The following is a 24,041-nucleotide window of genomic DNA, read 5'->3' as shown; positions in this document are numbered from 1 at the left end:
CAAGTTCATCGATGTGAAGACAAAGTTAAACATCTACAAAACATAAATCAGGCCTATAGTTACGTATGGAAGTGAGTGCTGGACCCTAAGCAAAACAGGAGGAAAAACTGCTAATTTTTGAAAGAAACATTTTGAGGAAAATCTTTGGATCTCTTCAAGAAAATAACGTAAGGAGAATTCTTTACGACCACGAAATTTACAAAAAATAAGACAAATTCGGTGGGACTGACATTGTGAGAACTATTAAAGCATCACGCATTAGGTGACTGGGCCACCTTCTCAGAAATTCTGATGCCGTCCCTGCCAAAAAAGTAACTTTTTCCACAATTGAAGGGACGAGACGAAGGGGACGACCACCTACAAGATGGATAGACGACGTTGAAAAGGACCTCAAGCTATTAGGAGTCAACCGATGGCGGGCCGTCGCACCGGACAGGGCATATATATATATATATATATATATATATATATATATATATATATATATATATATATATATATATATATATATATATATATATATATATATATATATATATATATTAGTAGTAATTAGTATTATTAAACATATCTAATATATAATTAAAAAATATTAGAAATATAATTAAATACATAGATTAGAAAATATTGTTATTATATTATTACCTATAGTGAATTACTTATAGTGTTCAAAGTCTGATCACCCAATTGTAAGTTTGACCAAAAAAAGATATTTCAGAAAAGATAAATTTTGAATAAAAATTTTAATATATTATTTAACAACTTTAATATTTTCGTTATTTATCGATTGATAAAAAATGTCTATAGCAGAATCAATATACTCAGCAATATGAATTTAAAAAAATGCATAAAAGAAATAGATATAAAATTGTATAAAACAAACTTTTTACAAATTATTGATAAATTTGTTAAAGAAAAATATTTAACGATTTAATTACATTTTTATACCGCAAAAAAAGTAATTTCCTCTTCAATAGCTACAACAGTTTTTTTTTTATTTAAAAAAAAATTCTCTTAATAGAAAATCACATTTTTCCCATGGCTCAAGCAATCAATTTAAAAGCGCACACAAGTTTTAATTAAAAAGGTAATAAGGCATATAATGTTCGCGATTAAAAACAATGTTATTTGAAAGACTCAATATTATAACATTCTACGAGAAAAACGTGAAGAATAACCGAGCTGGTAGTTGGAAAACTTTTATTTAAGGTGAAAAAAAATGGAGCAGAAGCAAGGAAAAATACTTTATTGTTTTCATAATAGTACTGAATAATATAGTATTCATAACAGTATACATATACTATTATTAAAAATAGTATCGGATTACGTAAAAAATATCTTTACTCCCATAAAAAACACGTAAAAAGGCTTATAATTTTCTTTCGCGTATCACAAAGGTACTCATGCAATATTTTTTTAACGTTTATTCGCAAAAATGCAATGGATTTCTGATATAAATAATCTTATACAGATATACAGAAATCATTTATACCGATTTAAAGTATTTTCCAGAAATATTTATTAGTGCTGAATACAAATAATAGCAGTCTCGTTAGAGCTCGTTAGCAAATAGACATATAACATATTAATTGATTCACTGGTAAACAGCTAAAAGCTAGTTGGTATTGGAAGATTTAATATATACATTAAAGTGGGACAAAAAGATTTTAGCAACAACAATTTAAATAAAATTAACAAATAAATAAAATAAAATACAAAAATGGAAATTATACTTATCGCCAGGACATGGATTAATTTCAGGTGGCCGAGAAACTAAATATAATAATTTGTATATCTAATAAATTGTTTCACACGTCGACATTTGGTCACACCCAATTTACCTTTAGTGACAGTTAGTTAATCTCCAACATTGATTTACATTATGATGTATGTTGCAAAATCAAGAGAGTTCGTTCACATCTGAAAAGCTTAAAAAGTGGTATCCATTTTGTTCGAAAGAAGCCAAAGTATATTAGAACTAGATTTCATTTTAGAATTAAGTATCGAATCCTCTGGTTTCGGATCCAAATATTCTCTACTTAGTAGGATCTGCTTAAAGTTTCTTGAAATATTCTAGTAGTGAAAACTTAATAAAATATCATTTTTAATTTCAACATCAAATTTTATTTCCCAACTGACGTTAAACAGTCAACTGAATTATGAGTTTACCACTATTAATAATCAAATCCGTAGCCTTGTAATTATGAACCAAACTCAGAAGACAAGATAACTCTTGTATAAAGCATTCAGACAAGAGAGTCTTTATGGAAAACTTTTTGATGAAATTGAACCGCATTTGCGTTACACGGAGAGGAAAATCACAAAAGCTTCTTACGGTTATCCTAAAGGTAAGAGGATTCTACTTCATGATCCGTCTACCATTGAGGATATTTTATGACATTAAAGTGGTCGAAGCGAGCCGGGAGCAGAATTCGTATGAACCAGCTACCACTGGGATTCAAATCTGTATCACTTTATTTTGAGTTACCCTTTAAACTCCTTCCCAAATGCGTCCTAGTCCTGGTTCTTTCGTTGATCGGATTGAATTTTTGCGCTGGTTCTTAAGTGTTAATATGAAAAATATTGCATATTATACACATATAACTATTATACCTCTCATTATACGCTTTATATACCTTCTGTAATAGATATTATTGCAAGAGCAAATTAATTACCGCTATGTGTTTTCAATTATGAAGAATATTCTAAACTAGAAACTTGACTGCAGTTCTCTTATAGTTCGTCGAGTGCTCATTTTTGTTTTACGAAAAGATTCAGCCCTACTTTTTAGTGATAACGTACAACATCAATTTTTGGGAAATCTTTTAATGTACTTTTATTACATATATATCCTTCATCGTAAACGTATTGGGTGAAAAATATTTTAAACATTATTTTAAAGTAAAAAAGCTTTGACTTAGCAGTGCCCCCTTCAATGTACTAAACGATATTTGTCACATTTTACTATTTCATTAACTATCATCTGAGGCAACTTCAGTCTGCTGTTAAAGTCCAATCGAAAAACTTTAATTTTTTCCTACTTTAATCAGCTATATCAAGATAAAAGTACTAATAACTTATTTTCCGACCGGCATGTGTAGGGGGAAGGGAACTGTCCTGGCATCAGAAAGGTTCTGGGTTCGAATCCCGGACAAGGCATGGATGTTTCTTTCTCTGTGTGTTCTATGCCCTTTCTCCTTTGTGTGTGTGAATGGGACCCGCCCTATAAGCGGGTTTGTGGTTGTGTGAATGGTGTGGCAGAAGTCGAATTCTTGGCCATAGATGGCACCACTGAAAAGCAAGAACAATCGCACCCCCTCTGCCTAAACAGGCATACAACAAAAAAAATAATAACTTATGTAAAGATAGAGTTAGGCATACCATCATCAGGCTAATACTGATCGTGTGGCTTCTAAAAATATATTTAAAAACCCACCGATTATTCCTTAAATATAAAATTTTCAAAGCAAACATTTTCCTCAGGAATGATATTTTAAGTGAGTTTTGCAATATCGCGCCAGGTAGTTTACTAAACAAAATCTTAATTTCTCTCAAACATTAGTGAGTTTCCCTAGGATGTATGCTGATTTAAAATTTAGTACAAATATAACATGAAAACAAAAACACATTTATGGAGAAATTAAAGGTTTTTCAGAGTATATGTCTCATTTATACCTCAAGTAATCCAAATCAAGGACTCTTATGTAAAATCTTTTTCTATTCACGTCAAATACACTTCCTTTATTTACTATCTATATTTAGCCAGCGATAATCCTCAGTACAAAATACGCATCTTACTCAAGATGACAAAAACAGCAAATCACGCGTGTGTAAAATAAGCAATGGTATATTCAACTTATTTTCCACTTCATTTATAACTTCCAAGCAATTGAAAATAGACTTAATTTGATTTCCTATTCTGTTCTTTTTACGATGCTCTTAATGTATGATAAATAATAAAAATATGCAATAATCTTTAGGAACAAATCAAAAGATTAAATTACTACTGAACATTATAAATTACTCAGACTTATTTACCTTCAAAATAATTTTATTCATTGGTTTTAAAAGAAAATGTTTTTTTTAACATTTTCTAAACAACTACTTAGTTTTTAATTTAGTTGATTTCCTTATTATTATTATATTTCCTTATTATTATTATATTTCCTTATTATTATTATATTTCCTTATTATTTTATATTCTATTAAGCTTAAGTTAAGATATTTATTACGATTTAAAATCATTTTTATTTGTAATTGAACTATTAAAAAGTCTTTTTCCGATATAAAAAACTTTAAAGACAATAATAATTCATTAAATTTTTTTGACAGTTGTTTTTAATTATTATTGATATAATTGTTTTTAATTTAAATATTGATATTAATACAAATCAATATTTTTTGCTTGTATAAGAATAGTATATCAGAAACGCTTAACCCCGTCCCGCCCCCTGTCGGGGGCATCCGGGGAGCAATTTTATTGATCAACTAAAAATACAAAAACAATTCCCAGTTTGAAAAACAAAGGGAAGATGAATATTTACAATGAGGAATAGAAAGGGTGACTTGAATTCAAAATATAGATAGCAAAACAGATGAAAAGATGACTCCATCAACACAGTAACGAAGAATGTAAAAATGCAAGATATGTAAAAAGCAGATATTTGAACAGATGAAAAGTTAACTCGGTGTACAAAGTTATTAATTTTAACAGATGGAAAGCTGATCCAATCCATGTATCAAACAAGTTTAAATGTGAAAGTAAGTACAGGTGAAATGTTAATTCCATACGCAAAGTGTCCTATATTTAAATTATAAAACTCAGGGTAGGTGGAAAGGGAACTTTCTACCTTTACAACAAATCGAAAAGTTTGATGGGGTTTGGATAAGTCTGAATTTCAGTGCGTGATGCCAATGTTCTGAGTTCGTTATTATGACGTGTCTGGTGGCAAGCCAGCGCTAAAGTGGCTTTCGATGATTCGTTCTATGCCCTTTTGCATAGCTGGTATCCTCCAGTGATGTTTGAGTGAGCTATAGGTCAGGTTTACCGGGAAATTTGCTTTTCTTATGTTATCAAATAGAGGGCAGTGAATCAGTATATGTTCCAGGTCATCTGTAACTTTGCAGTTATTGCATAGGGGAGATTTATTGTGAAACTTGGATTGGTATGTACCCTGGGTTCCGTGGTTTGTGATAAATTGGTTCAAGTAGAAATTTCCATAAATTTTACGGTAATTTACCCTCGGGATTAGATGGTGGGTATGCCTGCCCTGGTTTTGATCATCATCCCACATATTTTGCCAAAGATTTATATTTCGTTTGAACATCGATAACTTTACTGAACTTTTTGGCTTCTGGTCAAAGAGATCAATTTCGGGTCTTTGGCAGGCCAATTTCGCCTGACTGTCAGCCTCCTCGTTGCCGTGGTGTCCGACGTGAGCCTTAATCCAATGGATTATCATGTTTGATTTATATTGATCTTTTATCAGTTTAATTAAGCAATCGTTTTCCTCGGGGTTTGCCAGTGATTGTAATCCCGAAAGGGAATCGGAAAAAATATGAACATCTCCATTTAATTTGTTCTTAATTATCCAGTACATTGCCTGAAGAATAGCCCATAATTCTGCTTGAAAAACGGATGAGTAGTTATTAAGTCTATATGTATAACAATCTATTTGAATATCCCCATCTTACACCACGAAGGCGCATCCCACGCGGAATTCGTTATTATAAATTAATCTCGATCCATCTGTGTAGATCTCTATATCATTGCCTATTGGTGGATCAAAATTATAAGGAATAGAGATGAGCCCCGCAGGGTGTCTGGGCGTGATTTCCGGTTTTGTTATAATGTTATCGTTATGTAAATAAAGATTAGCCATATCGGAATTTGTCTGAATAATCAGCTCCAACGGAACCGTCCCAGCCAACACCTGAAGTGCTGATGTTGATGTGGTTCTATAAGCCCTAGTGATGCTCAATAAGGGTATTCTTTCGATCTTTTTAAGTTTATTAATGATTCTGACCTGATTTTTGAACCATACTTCAGACCCGTAAGAAATGATTTTAATTATACTGTTTTGATATATAAACTTACGTATTTCTGATGTGATCCCCCAATCTACCCCGGACAGTCTTTTAAATTTAGCATAGAATGATAAAATTTTATCGTATAAACCATCAAGGTGCGGCAACCAGGAGAGCTGACAGTTTATCCGAAACCCAAGGTACATTATGGTGTCACTAATAGGAATATTTTGATTTTGAAGTTTTACTGTTGGTTTTCTCGTTATTTTCCTGGATTTTGGAAATACAATTGCTTGGGTTTTATTGACACTAAAATGGAGATTCTGTGTCTCTGCCCATGATTGATATTTCTTTAGAATATCTGTGGCTCTTGGTCCCAGTCTATTTACTATAGTTCCCGTTACCAGCACAAGAAAATCGTCGGCGAATGCGATGACGTATTCGTCCACTTGCCTCTCCTCTCTGAGTGCAACATCAGCTATTGTTAACCACAGTAATGGTCCCATGCTCGAGCCTTGTGGTACCCCAGTGGTGACGATATGCTGTATGGTAACTTCATCACTTGTATATATGACCTTCCTGTCTGTAAGAAAACTTTTAACCAGATGAAAGGTAGTGTGAGTACAATTAAATTTCAGTAGCTGGTTTAGTATTTTATGCCACCTCACAGTATCGAAGGCCCCCTTGATGTCCAAGGAGACCCCCAGTGTATATTCACCCTTTGTTTTCGCTTGCTCAATAATGTTAAGGAGTTGCTTAACCGCAGTTGTTGTGGCCCTATGCTTTCTGAAGCCATGTTGGTCTTCATGGAGTAAATTGTTCGATTCCAAAAAGTACGAGAGTCTGGAAGTGATCAACCTATCCAAAATCTTCCCCCAAACCGGGAGTAGAGAAATTGGTCTATAACCGTCAGGTTGATCTAAATTTTTCCCCATTTTCGGAATCAGAATTAGTTTTGCTATTTTCCAAAAGCTTGAGAAGTAGCAGAGTTCTTGACATTTATTAAAGATCCCTAGCATCCAGTCTGGTGCTAATATATAGATAGCCTTAAAGACTTCCGGCGGTATGCCGTCGTAGCCTGGAGCCTTGTTATTCCTGATTTTATCAACAGCGTGTTTCAGCTCTGTCTGTGTAAAGAGCTGATCAATATTGCAATTCTTGGTATTCGGTAACTCTTCTTGCCTGTAAGTCTTGAAATGGTAATTAATGATTTCCTGAATGGTTTCTAGACTATTTACTGTCATGGTTCCATCTATTTTCCTTTGTGGTTTGAAAATCCTATTGTCAAAATTCTTGTTCTTGGCAATTTGGTATGAATGTCCAAAACACTCTTGTGCCGTTATATTTTGTAAATAACTTCTTAGTGTCTCTCTTTTTTGTCTTCTTATGTGTCTCTTGTATAATGCCTTTTCTCGTTTATAATCCACAAGCTTGGACTTCCTTTGAACAGAGTTTGTCTCTACCTGGTATTTTCTTCTCTTTGCTCTTAATCTTTTCCTGTGGATCGCAAGATCCAAGGACCACCATTTTGGACTTCCTTTATAGGATTTCTCTTTTCGTTTTTTACATGTTTCACATATTGAAACGATTTTGTTTGTTATTTCCTCTATCATTATGTCCAGTTCTGCGGTACTGTCTATTTTCTCCAGCTGCCTCATCCACTTCTCACGCTGTGAACTTATCCTGCAGGAAAACTTGAAAAGATCTAAATCATGATAATTTATTTTCTTTGGTCCTTGATATACCTCGTCCCCTAATTCCATCAAGATCAACCTGTGGTCGCTCAAAGTCTCTTGGTCTGAAACTCTCCAGTTTTTTAGTTCGATATTGTTTGCGGTCAGAGTCAGGTCAATCCAGCTTTGACCAATAGTGGATTGAAAGGTAGCCGGGGAATTTGGATCATTAACTATGTCCAAGTCCAACAAAAATATAAGCTCCAATAGCTGGTTGCCTCTTTGGTCGTTTGAATTTCCCCAAAGGGTGCTTTTGGCGTTAAAATCGCCATTTATGATAAATCCGTAATCTGAGTATTTGTATATATAGTATTGTAACTTATCGAGCATGGGCGAAAGGTCTTCAGTTGGTGGGATATATACAGATGCAAAACAAAACCGTCTCTGTGTGCCCAGCACTTCTATTATCACCAGGTCCCTTTCTGTGACAATAGGAAAAGCCCTGATAGTACTCTTCCTCACCACCACAGCAGCCCTGGGTCTTTCTTTTGCTGCAATTATTTGTAGTTCCATCTGAAATCCCGTGATAAGATTTTCCAAATTATAATAAGGCTCATTTAGTGATCCTATGGACACCTTCATAGTGATGAAATCATTTGAGTGCTGTATGTTTGCTATTCTGGTGTGATTAAGATTAATATGAGAAAAGATTATATCCTTTGACCTTTTATCCATAGTTTATTCTTTTTGCTGTTTTTTCTTTCTCCCAGATGTAGGAGTTGCAATTTCTATGGGTAGCACTATGATTTGTTTTTAAGGTCCACTTATGTTTTTCATTTGCCGATACACAATTTATACATTTACTTTTATTCTTGCATGTGTCTGTTTTATGACCCGTCTCTGAGCAGTTTGAACATGTCTCTTCTTTTTTACAATACTTGGAGATATGGCCGAATCCAAAACATTTGTAACACTGCGTGACTCTAATATATTCCCTCAATCGTATCCTATTCCAGCCTATATTTATTTTCTCTAGATACATTAACTTGTGGAAGGTGTCGGGGTCTGTATCCAGCACCCAATGATTTCCTTCTTTTGCGTGGAGAGGGAAACATATCCCTATCTCGGCCGTGTGGAGCATTGGATTTTGTTCTTTAATTTTCGCAATCAAATTCTCTTTGTTTATATCATTAGAGACGTCATAGAGTATAATCCTTGGATTCAACCTTTTTGGCTTAGTACAGTTGAATTTTCCAGCTAGTTTTCCTTCATCTATCTCATTTTTTAACGTTTGAACCTCCTTTTCATTAGTTAACTGGATGATTATGCCCCCTTTCCTTATTTTATTGATTCTTTTCACTCCAATTTTTAGCTTTATTGGATCTATAGTAGTTGTTATTGGGCTCTTTGTCTTGTCAGAATCCTCATCTTCACTTTTTGGATATACTAATAGAACATGTTCCTGTTCATTTTTCTCACTTGGTCTGGCTAGCTCTAACCCTGCCGGATCTGACACTCCCTCCTTAGCTAGAACCTCTGCATAAGTGGGTTTAGTTTTGAGCTGCTCTGTCTTTTCATAAAGAAGTCCTCTAAGTTGATTTATAACAGAGTGCTGTGAGGTAATTAGACTAATAAAAGTCCCGGCCAAAGTCGTAATCTTATCTCTCGTTTCACCAGTGAACCTTACTCCTTTTTTTGAGATAATCATACTTAGTTGTGCCTGTGCTGTCATGGCCTCGTTCAAGAAATCCCTTTTCGGGTCCAAAGTATCCGGGTCCAGAGCTAGTAGGTCCCTGCTTGGAGAAAAATCAGTGTCGGAGTCTGATTCTGAAGAGGACCAAGCCGGGTCCCCTTCCGTGTTCGGCATCTCTGACCAGAGCAGTTCCCAGTTGGTTCAGTGTCTAGCGTGGGGAAGTCAGAACCCACAACGTAATATGTTATCAGCTCCTCAGGTTCAGCTTGACAACTGGCAATATGTGGGTGGCCCCTCGGCTTGATGATGCAAAGATCTATTTCGAGACAATCCCCAAATAGCCTAAAAATTGGTAATATGTGGATGGTCCCTCGATGTTGTAGTGCAATAAACAATTCGGAGACAATCCCCAGAAATCTTGAAAATTGGTAATATGTGGATGGTCCCTTGATGTTGTAATGCAGTATGCAATTTGGAGACGATCCCCAGAAATCTTGAAAATTGGTAATATGTGGATGGTCCCTCTATGTTGTAATGCAATATGCAATTTGGAGACGATCCCCAGAAATCCTATAAGAATAGTATATAACAAATTTTTTCCTACTATATTAATAGAAATAAATAATAACTGGTGTGTATAATTTAAGTATTTCTGTAAAGTGCTTTATTTATGCATTTTACTCTCATACTCTACTAACAAATTTATATTCCGATTTTACCGCTTAACGATAAAAACAAAGACGAAAATCGAATACGAAAATCGGTTATTATGAACGAAATAACAGTATGGACAACAAATACAAACAGTATGAATAAAGCATACAAATATTTAATAGAATTGATTAATATAAAAAAAAATGTAAATCAAAGGATATTAAAAAAATAAGTATGAGCAGCTAATGCAAATAATAGATACAAATTACCAATACAAACAACACGTATGGATAGCAAATACAAGTAATGAGTACAAATTATGCAAATAACTAATTAGGTACATGGATATAAAAAGTGAATTAAAACAACGGACATTATAATGCAGCTTCGAGTTTGCACAGAGAATTATGGAAACAAATACAAAATAGCTTCGAAGATTACGAAAACTGAATTTAAAATAAATAGATACTTAAGAAAGAAGCATTTAAAGTATAAGAAGTAAATCCAATAAATAATCACGAATAATATATATTTATAATGAATATAATTGAAGAATACTAGAATCTAATGAAAACAACTGATAATAAAAATAAATAAAGAGTAGGAATAGCAAATATGAGAAATGAATACAAGTAACTAATTCGATTGGAAAATCTGTTAACGAATATAAATAATGGATGTTTAAAATGAAGAACGAGTGTTAATCGAAAATTCATATGAAGGATACAGATAACGAAAGTTATTGCAGGAAACAAATAAAAGAAAAGAAAACGAACAACAGATATTTGAGAAAATCAACAAGCTTAAGTAACAAATATGAATAACAAAGAAAGGTAATATATACGAATAAGAAGTTCAGAAAACAATCAAAAGATAACAAATACAAATAACAAATACAAATAACAAATACAAATAACAAATACAAATAACAAATACAAATAACAAATACAAATAACAAATACAAATAACAAATACAAATAACAAATACAAATAACAAATACAAATAACAAATACAAATAACAAATACAAATAACAAATACAAATAACAAATACAAATAACAAATACAAATAACAAATACAAATAACAAATACAAATAACAAATACAAATAACAAATACAAATAACAAATACAAATAACAAATACAAATAACAAATACAAATAACAAATACAAATAACAAATACAAATAACAAATACAAATAACAAATACAAATAACAAATACAAATAACAAATACAAATAACAAATACAAATAACAAATACAAATAACAAATAACAAATAACAAATACAAATAACAAATACAAATAACAAATACAAATAACAAATGCAAATAACACTAAAGAAAAAAAAGGAATGAACAAGTACAATTGAATCATGTGAAAATGAATACTAGTAACAAATAATAATAATGAATATAAACATAAAGTACAAATATTACGAACCCGGATTAGATATACTTTTACCGGTTATATATACCGGGTTCTACATACTTTTCCATTTATATTAGCGAGAAGAAAAAATATTTTGGGGTGTGTTACAGTTAATCAAATAGAACGTTAGTTATTTTTTTCAATGATTAAATTTGCATTGCAAAAAAAATGAAAGGAATTAAATTCCCAATGGAGAAATATACCACATATGTTAACACCAAGAACAAATACTCGCAGTTTCTGCAAAAGCTCTGAATAGTAACCACTCATGCACTGCTGTGAGTGCTAAAAGTAATCTCTTTTTATCACTATATGATAGTACAAATAACCATTTTTGTTAATCAAGTGAAGAAAATCAATTCTTTTCTCCTGGAATAGAAAAGATTATATTATTATACTCTAGGCAGTAATTATTATTGATTAGAACACGAAGGATACATTTTTGTACAATGACGCGTCTATATTATTCCAAAAGCTTTAAACATAGTCTAGTTTCTAATATTGATTAAAATTGTATCTTCTTTTTTAATTTAGTCATCCCTAATTTTCATTTTTTTGGATAGGACAAAAATTTCAGCTTAATTAAGAAAGCAAACCAAAATATAATTTTTCTTGTGTATCTATTGACGAAATATTTAAAATTATCCTGTTTATCAATAAAAAACTAATAAACAATATGCTATCTGCCCGATTTTTTTATTTGTTCAGTTTTACAAGTAGCAAAAGTAAACTATCTTGTGTTTAAAATCTTGAAAAGTTAACCATATTTCAAGCACACTACCACTCATTAATTGGCAACTTCTTAATCAGATCACTTATAAATTATTTGGATAGGTGATTTAAATATAAAAAATAAGCTGAAATTAACTATAGGAAAGTAATTTATTACATTTAGAAGAAGATTGTATCCAAAATTTTTGACAAGCATCTGATTTTCTGGTTGAGTTCTGGTTTTCGAAACTAAAGTTTCTATTAAAGCGCATTATTTTTTTCTTCAGTGCTGAATTCAAAATTTTAAAACAATGAAAGACATTAAAATTATAAAAATAAATAAATAATTGGGAAAAATTAGTTTTAAAGCGATTTATCTTTGAATTAATGATTTTTATAATTGTGCGCAGAAATTTTTTGATTCGCTTAAAAAGTTCTCGGGTATGGCGCAATACACACAAAGTTAAATTAACATTAAGGGGGTCCAAACCTTCAACCACTAAAGTAAACCAACTATTGGGGCTGCATTTCTCAGATAGAAGCTACCACCCATATTTTAGTTACAATAAATCCGAATCCATCCTCAATAAAAAGTTATGTTTCTTCAGAAGAATTACATTTTTGTGTCTGATTTTGGAACTTAAATCATTACTGGAACTAATTAATTAGCATAAACCCCTCGAACCACATTGTTAGAAAATTCTCTGACAAAATGGTTAAATAACAATTTATTTAGGTGTAAATGACCATATATAAGATGGTAATCAGACTATTAACTGTCAGAAAAACCGTTGATCAACTGCCTTTACCTAATACCGTTACGCAACCAGAATTTTATCGCACCAAATAAGTCCACTTAATAAAGACAATTAGTTCCTTGCATCTGGAAGCATATTTTAACCGAGATAGCAAATCTGTCAATCTCATGATCAAAAGCACGGGGGTTCGAGTCCCAGCATTGGCATGGCATTATTTCCTTTATTCCCTTTAACACATGAAAATTAGCGTCCTGTATTCCCAAATTTGAGACCCTGGTCTGTTTGAATAAGTTGCTCTCATTCGCGCATTGATGGAAGCACCATAAAACACAAAGAAACCTAGCTCCAATGTACTGTGTTAAATTTCTTCTTTGTGGTTTTGAAACCATGCTAGTTGCAAAAGGCAAAATAACCGTACAATTTTGTATTCATAGTTTTTTAACTGTACAACTTGTAAATGATTTACAACATTAAAAGTAAAAAAACATTTTCCGTAAACCTTACGTTTAATTAGATGGACAGTCTGCTGCCGATTATTTTACCGTGATTTTTGGAATGGAAATTATAACAGTGCATTAAGATTGAGCCCTAGTACTTACGTATTGAATATACAATTTGGCTATTAGCCTTTATTCGTTCTGCTTTACATAAAAAAACAAAATACCAAAATAGATTACATTTAGTTTTAGTTTGGAGTTCATACATACGTTTCGGATTTCATGACGTTAATCCTATGAAATCGAAGAAACTGGATTTAAAATGGTTACGGTGCATTGAAGAAAAGTCAATAATTCTTTTTACCTCTTAAATTTGTTAGCAATAAAGTATTGTGTAAATTTAGCCTTAAATGCTCAATAGATTAATTTCATAATAACCACTACACGTCGAAAAAAATTCTGGTAAAATTAACAAGCTGTAAGTTAACGACATTCCTGGTAAAAGAAAACATAATGGTGTTATTAAAAACCAAAATATTTGGTATTTAAACTATTCATTTGGTAATTTTTCTGTTCATATGGTTAAGGTTAAGGGGAAATTCCGGTTTTTAAAAATTATAGTTTATATTACCACACAGTTTAGTAAAAAATACAAAACTAAAAAGCAAATTAAACCGTATAAATGGCCATATGGCATGTTGTAAGAAATCATGATTAAATTACTAAATTTTAAAAAAATTAGCAAATTTTATCAGACATTGTAGAGCCATATTTCATTGTTACTTGATGATTTTGGCAACTTCAATAAGTGTGGTAATTTTTCCAAAATCATTACCCAAGTGCTACAGTAAAGATTTCGGAGCGTTTTAGTGTTCTCGTAAAGCCATAAATACAGTAAAATTTATTACATTCCTGTACTTTTGATCCTACTTTTATTCTCAGAGTATTCAAATATATTTTTTAACTTCCTTATCAAAAATTAAGTTTAAATGAATATACATTTATATTTGCGAATAGTCGAGGTCACAAATAGAAATTGAAGCAACTCAATCGAAATCCGCCAAATTATAAATGAGAAAGGGAGGATGAAAAAATTTTAAAACAAGTTTTTTTTTGTCTAGTGAAACAATAAGATGTTTCAAATAGTCACTTTTCGAATTTCGATAAACAAACAGGAAAATGAATGAACCCAAATAATGGCAGCCTTGGATAAATGAAGATACCCAAGAATCTGAAAGATGTACATGATAATGGAACAAAGGAAACAAGATCATGATGACGATGGTTTCAGTCCATAGTATTATAGTATTGATTTGCGAAATTTTGATAATGTTTTTGATTTTACCTTGCACAAATGGAATATCATATCCCTCCTTTAATATGTATAGTTTTTTTTGTTAAAAACAATTCTTTAATAACACGTATTCTTAAAAGGAGCATAAAAGTCGAGGTAGAATATGCATTATTATAATAAACAAAATGCATTTTTTTCATAAGAAATGATGTTGAGCCCATTCAATGCTACTTTCTTAAAGTAATTGTGTTCGTGAAATTTCACTCTTTTTAAAATCTGTACCCTTCGATTCAAAATAATTATTTAATTTTTAAGTATTTGTGCAATTTTGCAACGCTAATTCTGAAAAGTAAAGTTCACACATACGCTTAAAACAATAACGGGTTTATTCAAATATTGTATTATTCATTCGAGTATAGTACACGTAGAAATCCAGTCTCCTTTTATAATGAGTGGTCACAAGTATGTTAAATTTTGCTTTATTGTGATGAAACACAATTCTATTACGACATTACTTAGTGATATATCTGTACCACTATTGGTGGTTACATTTTAAAATAAAAAACCTTTGAATAACCATAGTACTTAAAGGAAATAAGTGATCACCGTTTTTATGAAATTAAAAAATGTAAGCAATGTTTAAATAATATATTTAAAGAAAAATCTTAGAATTACTTTATTATTTCCCTCACTCAATATTTCATAAGCACGTTTCTCATTAAAAAGTCTTAATTCCTATTTCAATCTTTTTATTTAATATGCTAACAATTTTTGCCGGATTTTATATCATTGTTATATGATAATATTTTCTACCAGCAATGTTTCCATTTCCTTCATTTCGAGATAAATATATATTTTGTTGTTAAGTTAATATTTTATTTCTTTTTAAATTTGTATCTAAACTCTTTATTAGATTAACTAAAAGTAAATACATTGCCTTTTCTTAGGAATCAGTGTAAGAAACTTTTCAGAATTCGTTTCTACATTCGCCATTTGTGTACACTTTTATTTCTTAGTTAAGAAAACAAAAAGAATTTTGCTAAAGATATCTTCTTCTTTTACTTAATTTAATTTGATTTATGTAATAAGTTAGCTTATTTTATATTATTTGCTATTTTTAAACTAAAATATCTAAAAATACATATTTAGTTCTTTTTTTCATTTTAATTACTCTGCATCTGATCTTTGTACACTGTATGAAATTTCTCAGAAAAAAATGCTTAAATAACTATTTAATTATTATTTTACCACATTCAAACAAAAAAATCAAATAACTATAAATACGTTGGTATTCAAACTGTTAACTGTGAATACCAGCCATTGATTAACTAATGCTTTCACCTAATACTGTTACACAACCAGAATTTTATCTTACCAGCTAGGCCCAGCTAATGAAGCTACTTTGCCGCTGGGGTACATATTATAGCCGAGAGGGTTAATCTGTCAGTTTCGTGTCCGACAGAATGGGGATTCGAGTCCCAGTGTTGACACCACAGTAGTTCTTCCATTCCCTTAGATACATGAATAGTTTCCAGTATCCTACACTCCCCAATTCGTAACCCTGGACTATTAGAATACTATACTCTTATTCACGCTCGGATGGCAGCACCATAAAGCTCATTAAAACAAAAAAATGTAGTATTTATCTTCCGATCAATGAAAAAACCAGATAAACTAATTAAACCACGTTTAATAGTACATTTGATAACACACAACTCAACCACAAACTAACTCTAATGCTCATTGCCCAAGAAAAAGCCTAGCTCTAACGTCCTTACAATTCTTTGTTATGGTTAAATTCTTTGTTATGGTTTTAAAAAAATGCTGGTTGTAAAAGATTAAAAAACCGTATTAATGGTTTTTAAAGTATATTTGTTGCAAATGGTCTCAAAACCGTAAAAGTAAAAATTTCCTTTACCGTAAACGTTACAGTTAATAAGATGAACAAACTGCGGCCGGCTATTTTACCGTAATATTAGAATGAAAATTATAGAAGTGAAAAGTCGCCCATTCAGTAAAATTTAGTGATTTTATCATGATATAGATTAATGCAAAAAAAGAAAGAAAAACATTTATTTAATTAAATTAACTTTTTAGATTTGTATTTTTTATTAAATGAGGGGTAATAAAAACTACAATTTCCGATAAACCATTACCGTATGAACGGAAAAATTTTGAAATGAATGCTTTAAATACCGCATATTACGGTTTTCAAAACCAAAATTATGGGGGTTTTTTTATCAGAAGTGTCATTTCAATAGTTTTTCAGAATTTTTCACTAGCATGTAAATATATTTTTATGGAGTCATAGTGAACTGTGACAATTCGAGGCAAAAGTTGAAGTATGGGTAGAAATATTTTAAAATTTTTAATATCAATTATAGACAACTCTTTGCTTACATTAGACTTTTAATAATGTGGAGTAAATATTAGAGATTGGGGGATAAAAAGTTTAGCTTAGAGCGAAAGGAAAAAGAAGTAAATCTAAATCATTAAAGTAAAAGAATAAATTTTGATCTAATCTGTAGTAAGCTTAAAACACTTAATTTCAAAAACAAATGCAAATATTTCAGTTATTTAAAATGTTTTAGAAATAATTCAATGTGAATTTATTGTAATATTCAAATTTAAAAGCTAAAAAACTTTAATTTAAAATAGCTGAAAACAATTTTAAGTTAATTATATTGCATTGTAAATTATTTTACCAAACTTAATTTAAGATATCTCTTACAAAAACAAAAATGATTCAAATATTTATAGCTTTTCTTCGAAATATATTTTAGCAGTCAAATTTGTGCCATATTATTAAAATTCGTTATTTAATTTATATGACTCGCAGTGTAAATATCTGAAAGTTACAATCTGAAAGTTCAATTTAATTAGGAAAAAAAATATTATTTACATTTGCATTATATGCACAACACAAAATTTAATAATATAGCTCTTATCTTTTCTTGTTAGAAATGCATACAAATAAAAAAAAATCAAATTAAAGAATGTGTACCCCTTTTCATTAGCGATCGTAAATATTTATTCAGAGAAGGAATTCCTAACATATAATTAATTCGATTCACTTTTCCATATAATGAATATATTTTGTTCACAATGTTATACTGTAAAATGCTATCAAATTTAAATTAAAAATTCAAGCGAATGTCTTTTAAAATTTTATACTTCCATATTTTAATAAATGAATAAATAATTATGATGTCCGCAAAGACTTTCCGCATTTAAGAGCAAGGATATTGAGAACTCTATATACAGTTTAAATACAGACCATATACTTAGCTGAAAAAGCAACCGTAAATATTTAATAAAATTTTGATTAAAATATGTTTATTTTTTTACAAAAAATGAAGTCATATTTATTGAAAATTAAAATCATACGAGTGGTGGAATATCAGTAGAAAGCCGGAAGGATTCGAAAAAGTAAAGAATTTATTTATTACATCTCTTGTTAAACTACTCAACTATAAAATTTTAATGACTTTTCATAGACTGTAAGAAGCATTTTGTTTGAGAAATATCTTCAATTTAATAGAAATTACAGAAATCAATATTTCCCAATATTACAAGAACATACTTTAATGGAGATTATCAAAAAATTGAAATATATAAGTTGAGCCTCTCGAAATTTTGCATAGCAATCCATGGTTTTTGTTTATTAAATGTTAACTAATATTTATTTTTTCAAATAAATCGAAAAGCTATTAAATCGTAATATGTTTTTCGAATGTTCTGAAGATGAAGGAGATATATTCAGCTAGTTATTAAAGCTAAATTTCAAACTACGCACCAACTAACGTATTTAATTAAAAAAGATAGGAACTAGAGGGTACCTGAAAAGCATTTGAATTTTCCTTAAAAAAGTGGCAAACCTGATTTATGTCATTAACAAGCTTTGTGATACAAATTTAATCATAATCAAAAATATGATTATAATTAAAATAAATACAAAGAACTGTTTTTTAAAAAAAATAATGCATAAGTGATACTTATCAAATGTAATGTAGGACATTTTTTAAATTTGTAGAAACAGCATCAATAATTTTGTTATAGTGACAAAAAATTAACAAAAAACATTTTCAAAATTAAGTAACACAATATACAATTAGGGACTGTAAATTATTATGTTAAGAAGGAATAATTAAAACACTATCAAAATCTAATGATCTAGTAAAGTTTTCCATTTCCAATATAATTATGACGCAAAAAGCATCTGAAGAATAAGAGTTAATTGAGATGCAAGAAGATCAAGCTCTACAATTAAAATATAAGTCGACGTCGATTACTGAATTTTGGAAATTTGTAACAGAATCGAAGTAGCCTGAATTTAAAAAAGCTGCTTGTTGAATTATTTCAATATTCGGAACAACGTACTTATGTAAATCAGTTTATCCCTCTTTAAAATTCGTGAAATCGAAACACCGATCAGTATTAACTAACCAGCATCTCAAAGAACTACTGAGAAGTGCTGTCACCAATTATTCACTAAATTTTAAAGAATTATCAAGAGAAGTAAAATAAATGTGTTTAATTTTAAATTCAATACACATATTTTGTACTTTTACTTATATGTTTTCAATAAATATAGTTTATGTAAAAAAAATTTAATACCTTTTTCGCATATCTTTTTAAGTATGTATTTAATTGCGGCTCGCGAAAAATTTCAAATTTGGCTCGACTATGTAGGAGCTTGGCCACCCCTGGTATATATAATATTAAGGTTAATCTATCAGAGGCGTAATGTTACTCACTTAATTAGAGATTTAGTTCAATCAAATAAAGGCACTAGGGAGTAATTTTTTTTTTAAATTTTGTTCATAATATCCTAAACATTTTTATTTCGGGAATGATGTATAAAAAATAATATAAAATAATTTATTAATATTTACAGACTTATTAATTAAAGAATTTTTTTAATAATAAGCTATAGAAAATGCTTTCCATGCAAATTTTTATCAAATAATTTATTTTTTTTGTAGTCAAAAACAAGGTTTAGACTAAATTTAAGCCAAATACTGTTTTTTTAAAAAAACGTGTATTCATTTAGAAAAATTTAACCTTTAATAAAATTTAAATATTGCAAAAAGTTGCATTTACTGCAACAATATTTTTAAAACACTTAAAAAGGTTAAACAAAAATCTATAATTTGTTTTTACTAAAAATAAAACGATTCATATCATCACAATGATATGAATCGTTAATGTGATCATAACTTTGTTCTTAAGTTTAAGCGCAGTAGTTAAGGTAAATCAAAAAATGCTATATTTAAATTATTTTCATTTCAAATCTGCATTTCCCAAGTAATACTCTAAAAGTAAGCATTTTATGAACTACTGCACGTGCCTGTAAAAAATATCTAAAATAAAATTTCGAGTACCAAAATACTTATTTATTCTCAGTATTTTCAGAACCCGGAAATCATTGCTTGCAAATACACTTAAACCAAAATATTTTCCAATTCTTTTGAGTACAAATCAGCTTAATAAGTTATACTTGGAAATTCTAAAAATAGCGAAATTCTGAGCACTGTTTATCACAATAAGAGTTTATTATTGAGCATTTAGAAATACTGAAAAGTTCTTAACGATAGCCCACTTATTGTTTTGTGTTTTGAAAATATACCTTAAAAGGGGGAGGCAGGAACTTTAGGGAAATGGCTTTATGTCACACATGTCATTAAAGGTTAAATTACAAGTATGGAGAGTTAGAATAAATGTGTTCAATATTTCTTCCAGTGACAGAAGTGATTTCTGATTTAGAAACATGTGCAACTGCTAACTCATAATCAAAAAAAATTGTCTCTTTTTTTTTGGTTCTCTGGGTTGAGATTTATGAAATATAATATGGCGATTACAATACTTCTCTGTATCTTTATGAACAGTGCTAAGAAAAACAACCTAGAAGCTCGATCTAATTATTGGATCTTCACGTTCTAGGACTCAATCTTTATGATTCAAGAGGGGGACTTCAAATATACTAATTAAATAGTAAGTAGTATATAATAATTAAGTAGTAAAAACGATATCTTACGGTACGAAACCAGAAGCAAAAACATACTTCCTCTGAATAAACATGCCTTTTTTTTTTTTTTTTTTTGATGGATTTGGATTTCTGACCATCAAAATGTAGGGGGTAATCGCAATTTGGGAAATATGCTCCTTATAGATTGGGCAGGAGAGCCGACAAAAGTTCCGAACCCTTATTAATATTTTTACTTTTTGTGTATTACAACGAGAATTTTAAACCACATTGAAAAACTTTTTGCGCACAATTTTAAAATGCGTTTCTTCAAAGATAATCCCATGGAAATTTTAATTTCAATAACTATTCATTACTTTTTATTATTATTTTTTTTAAGAATAGTCGAAAAATTTTGAATTGTAAGGAATACAAATTTTTACATGAATTTAAAGAATGAAATTTTAAAAGGCAATGAAATCAAGACTACTTCCTCAATGTATATTCTCTGGTACACGGTACGGCAAAAGTTACCTAAAAATCAGTTTTCGATACATGTTTAATATTTAAAATGCTTTCCCGCTCAAGCGTAAATTTAAACAGTGTAAGCGATTTTAGAAACAAAACGCAAATTTATCAGTTACTGTATTTTCTGAGATCAAAATTTGTTTAGAAACATTTTGAAAGTAAGCTTTTTGATAAATATTTTCCTTTTTTGTAGTAAGGTTCTTTTTAGTACTCTTATATTTCTAAAAATAAATTTAAATAAATAAAAGCCGAATTATATTTCTCTTAATGAAAATTAAAAAGAACTACTATACATGTTTGTTACAGAAGCATATTTCTTTAACGAATTTATTTCATTCTGGTTTGAAACTTAAGATGGGAAATACAAAAGCAATATAATAATAAATAAAATACGATTCACTACAAAATGAAGAAAATTGTGATCACGGCAAGGCGATCACAGGTTACACATTGGCAAAATGGTTGCAGTCAATTTTTTTTTCGGAAAAGAAACTTTATTGTGTTTTCATCTTGGACTTGTTTAACTGTTAATCCTGAACTACTCGGTAGACAATTTTGCAGACATATTTAAATGCAGCTCAGACATATTCTGTGTAAATTCTTTTGATGACTGAATAGGCATTGAACAGCCAATCGAGATCTATATCAACATTTTGGGATTGGTACATTGGTATTTGAAGGATATTGTAAACTGTATCATACATCCGTTTCGGATTTACAAGCTCATACATGAAATAGAAGGATTTTAAAGCTAGGCTTTTTTTTCAATTTTGCATGAATAGGGAATGAATCATTTATATTGCGAGGAAGACAGTCTACGGTTTTGTGCAAGTTACTGAGTACGTTGACAATGCATCCTTTTATCCCTAACTGGTGATCAACACCCAGTTCTAGTATTTGTATGAAAAGGGTTCGGAGAGACAATTCGCTCGTCTGTAGGGTTCAATTCTCTCAACCACTTTGGTACTTCTGTGAGGAACGGGGTTCATGCTTGCGTTTGTGAACGGAATCATTTTGTTTTTTCGTTTGTGTGTAACGCTTAAGGTATTCCAGCCTATGCTCTTTGGCTTTTTCAGCCTCGGTAATTTTAGGCCTTGGCATCGTTTTTTTCTTGCTTCAACTCTAACTTTTGGGACCGTGTCAATCAGTTTGGACCCTCTTTATTTGTTATATTCACCTGAATTAGTATTGAAAACGATCCAGTTTGAACTGATTGAACTTTGATGAATTTCTGATTCATAATTAAAACAATAAAAACAAAATTAAGGTATTCCAGCCTATGCTCTTTGGCTTTGGCTTTTTCAGCCTCGGTAATTTTAGGCCTTGGCATCGTTTTTTTCTTGCTTCAACTCTAACTTTTGGGACCGTGTCAATCAGTTTGGACCCTCTTTATTTGTTATATTCCCCTGAATTAGTATTGAAAGCGATCCAGTTTGAACTGATTGAACTTTGATGAATTTCTGGTTCTTAATTAAAACAATAAAAACAAAAATATCGCTCAAATGATGAAATTCTCTTTCATTCACAACTCAAGAAGTATTTATAGGATCTCTCTGGTCCCATATCTCAAAAATAAACTCACCCACTTAATACATAACAAAATTAGAAGTGAAAAAAAGAATTCTAAAAAACTATTAAACAACAGTGGTCGCCATAGCAACGCATGCGCACTGTTTACTATTACTCTTGATTATTGTAGTTGAAAAGTGAGGACGCCATAAAATCCAAACCAAGGCCCATTTTGCCAATGGGAAAAAATATTTGCTAAAAATTTTTCTTTCCATGGAATTATCTTTGGATCATTAAATTTTATAGTTGTAGGTATACATTTTTCAATTCGCTAAATAAGTTCTCGAGATATGATGAAATACATAAAAAAAGTAAAATTAGCATTAAGGAATCTAAACTTTGGCCGGCTCTTCCAAACAATCTATTGGGACCATATTTCCCAGATTTCGAGTACCCCCTTTATTTCGGGGGTCAGGAATCCAAATCTGTCGAAAAAAGGCATGTTGATTCTGAAAAAGTGCGTTTTGTGTCTGATTTCGTAAATTAAAATATCGTTTGCCCTAATTAATTAGTTTATTTGAAGTTTGTGAAGACATGTCATGCGAAAAATAACTAACAATCTTGTGCATGATTGCAATTAGTTTCATGTACATTCTATGTTAAAAAATCATAAATGTATTAATTACATGTGAGAAATATTGAAACTTTTCTTTGTTTCTTTGTTATATTTTTAAATTGCCTCCACAATAATTTTAGTCGAGAAAATTAAGGTAATAGAGACAGGTAACTTGAGTAAAACAAAAATTTAACGAAACAGTTCAATTACATAAATTGTATCCCAATAAAAATATTGTAATTAGCAACAATGACGTAAAATAAGTCAGTCTTTTATGTTTTACTTTTAAAGGTCAACATAAAGTTATACATAGTGTCAGTTTTTGAATTTATATTAGTTGCCACGACTATAAAAAGTAGTAATTATAGCAAATCCACGAAAAAAACTTAACGAGTTTATTACTGTATGTATTATTTAAAAGTAATTGAATGCAATTCTGTTCTTCTGTTTCTCCAGTTTATAAAGATATACATCTATCAAGATCTATTTATTGTAATATGTCTAAAAGTGTGTTACCTTTGGAATAAAATATTTTAAAATTATTGAAATATTCTTATCTTAAGTACAAAGAACTTTGAAATTCTAGCTATCCCAACCGAAAAAACAGGAAAATATACTTTTCGGAAAAGTCCGATGAATCTTTCTGAAAGACGTTTTACGTTACCATTTCTGTAAGGAAACAATGGAACAAAAGAAATGGAATACCTGGACTATTACGGAGTTATCGTAAAAGAACCAGCAACAATA

Source organism: Parasteatoda tepidariorum, chromosome 10 (genome assembly GCF_982258835.1).
Source record: "Parasteatoda tepidariorum strain Cologne lab strain chromosome 10, Ptep-v5.0, whole genome shotgun sequence".
In the NCBI taxonomy this organism is placed as follows: Eukaryota; Metazoa; Arthropoda; class Arachnida; order Araneae; family Theridiidae; genus Parasteatoda; species Parasteatoda tepidariorum.
Note: the sequence above shows the minus strand (reverse complement) of the source record.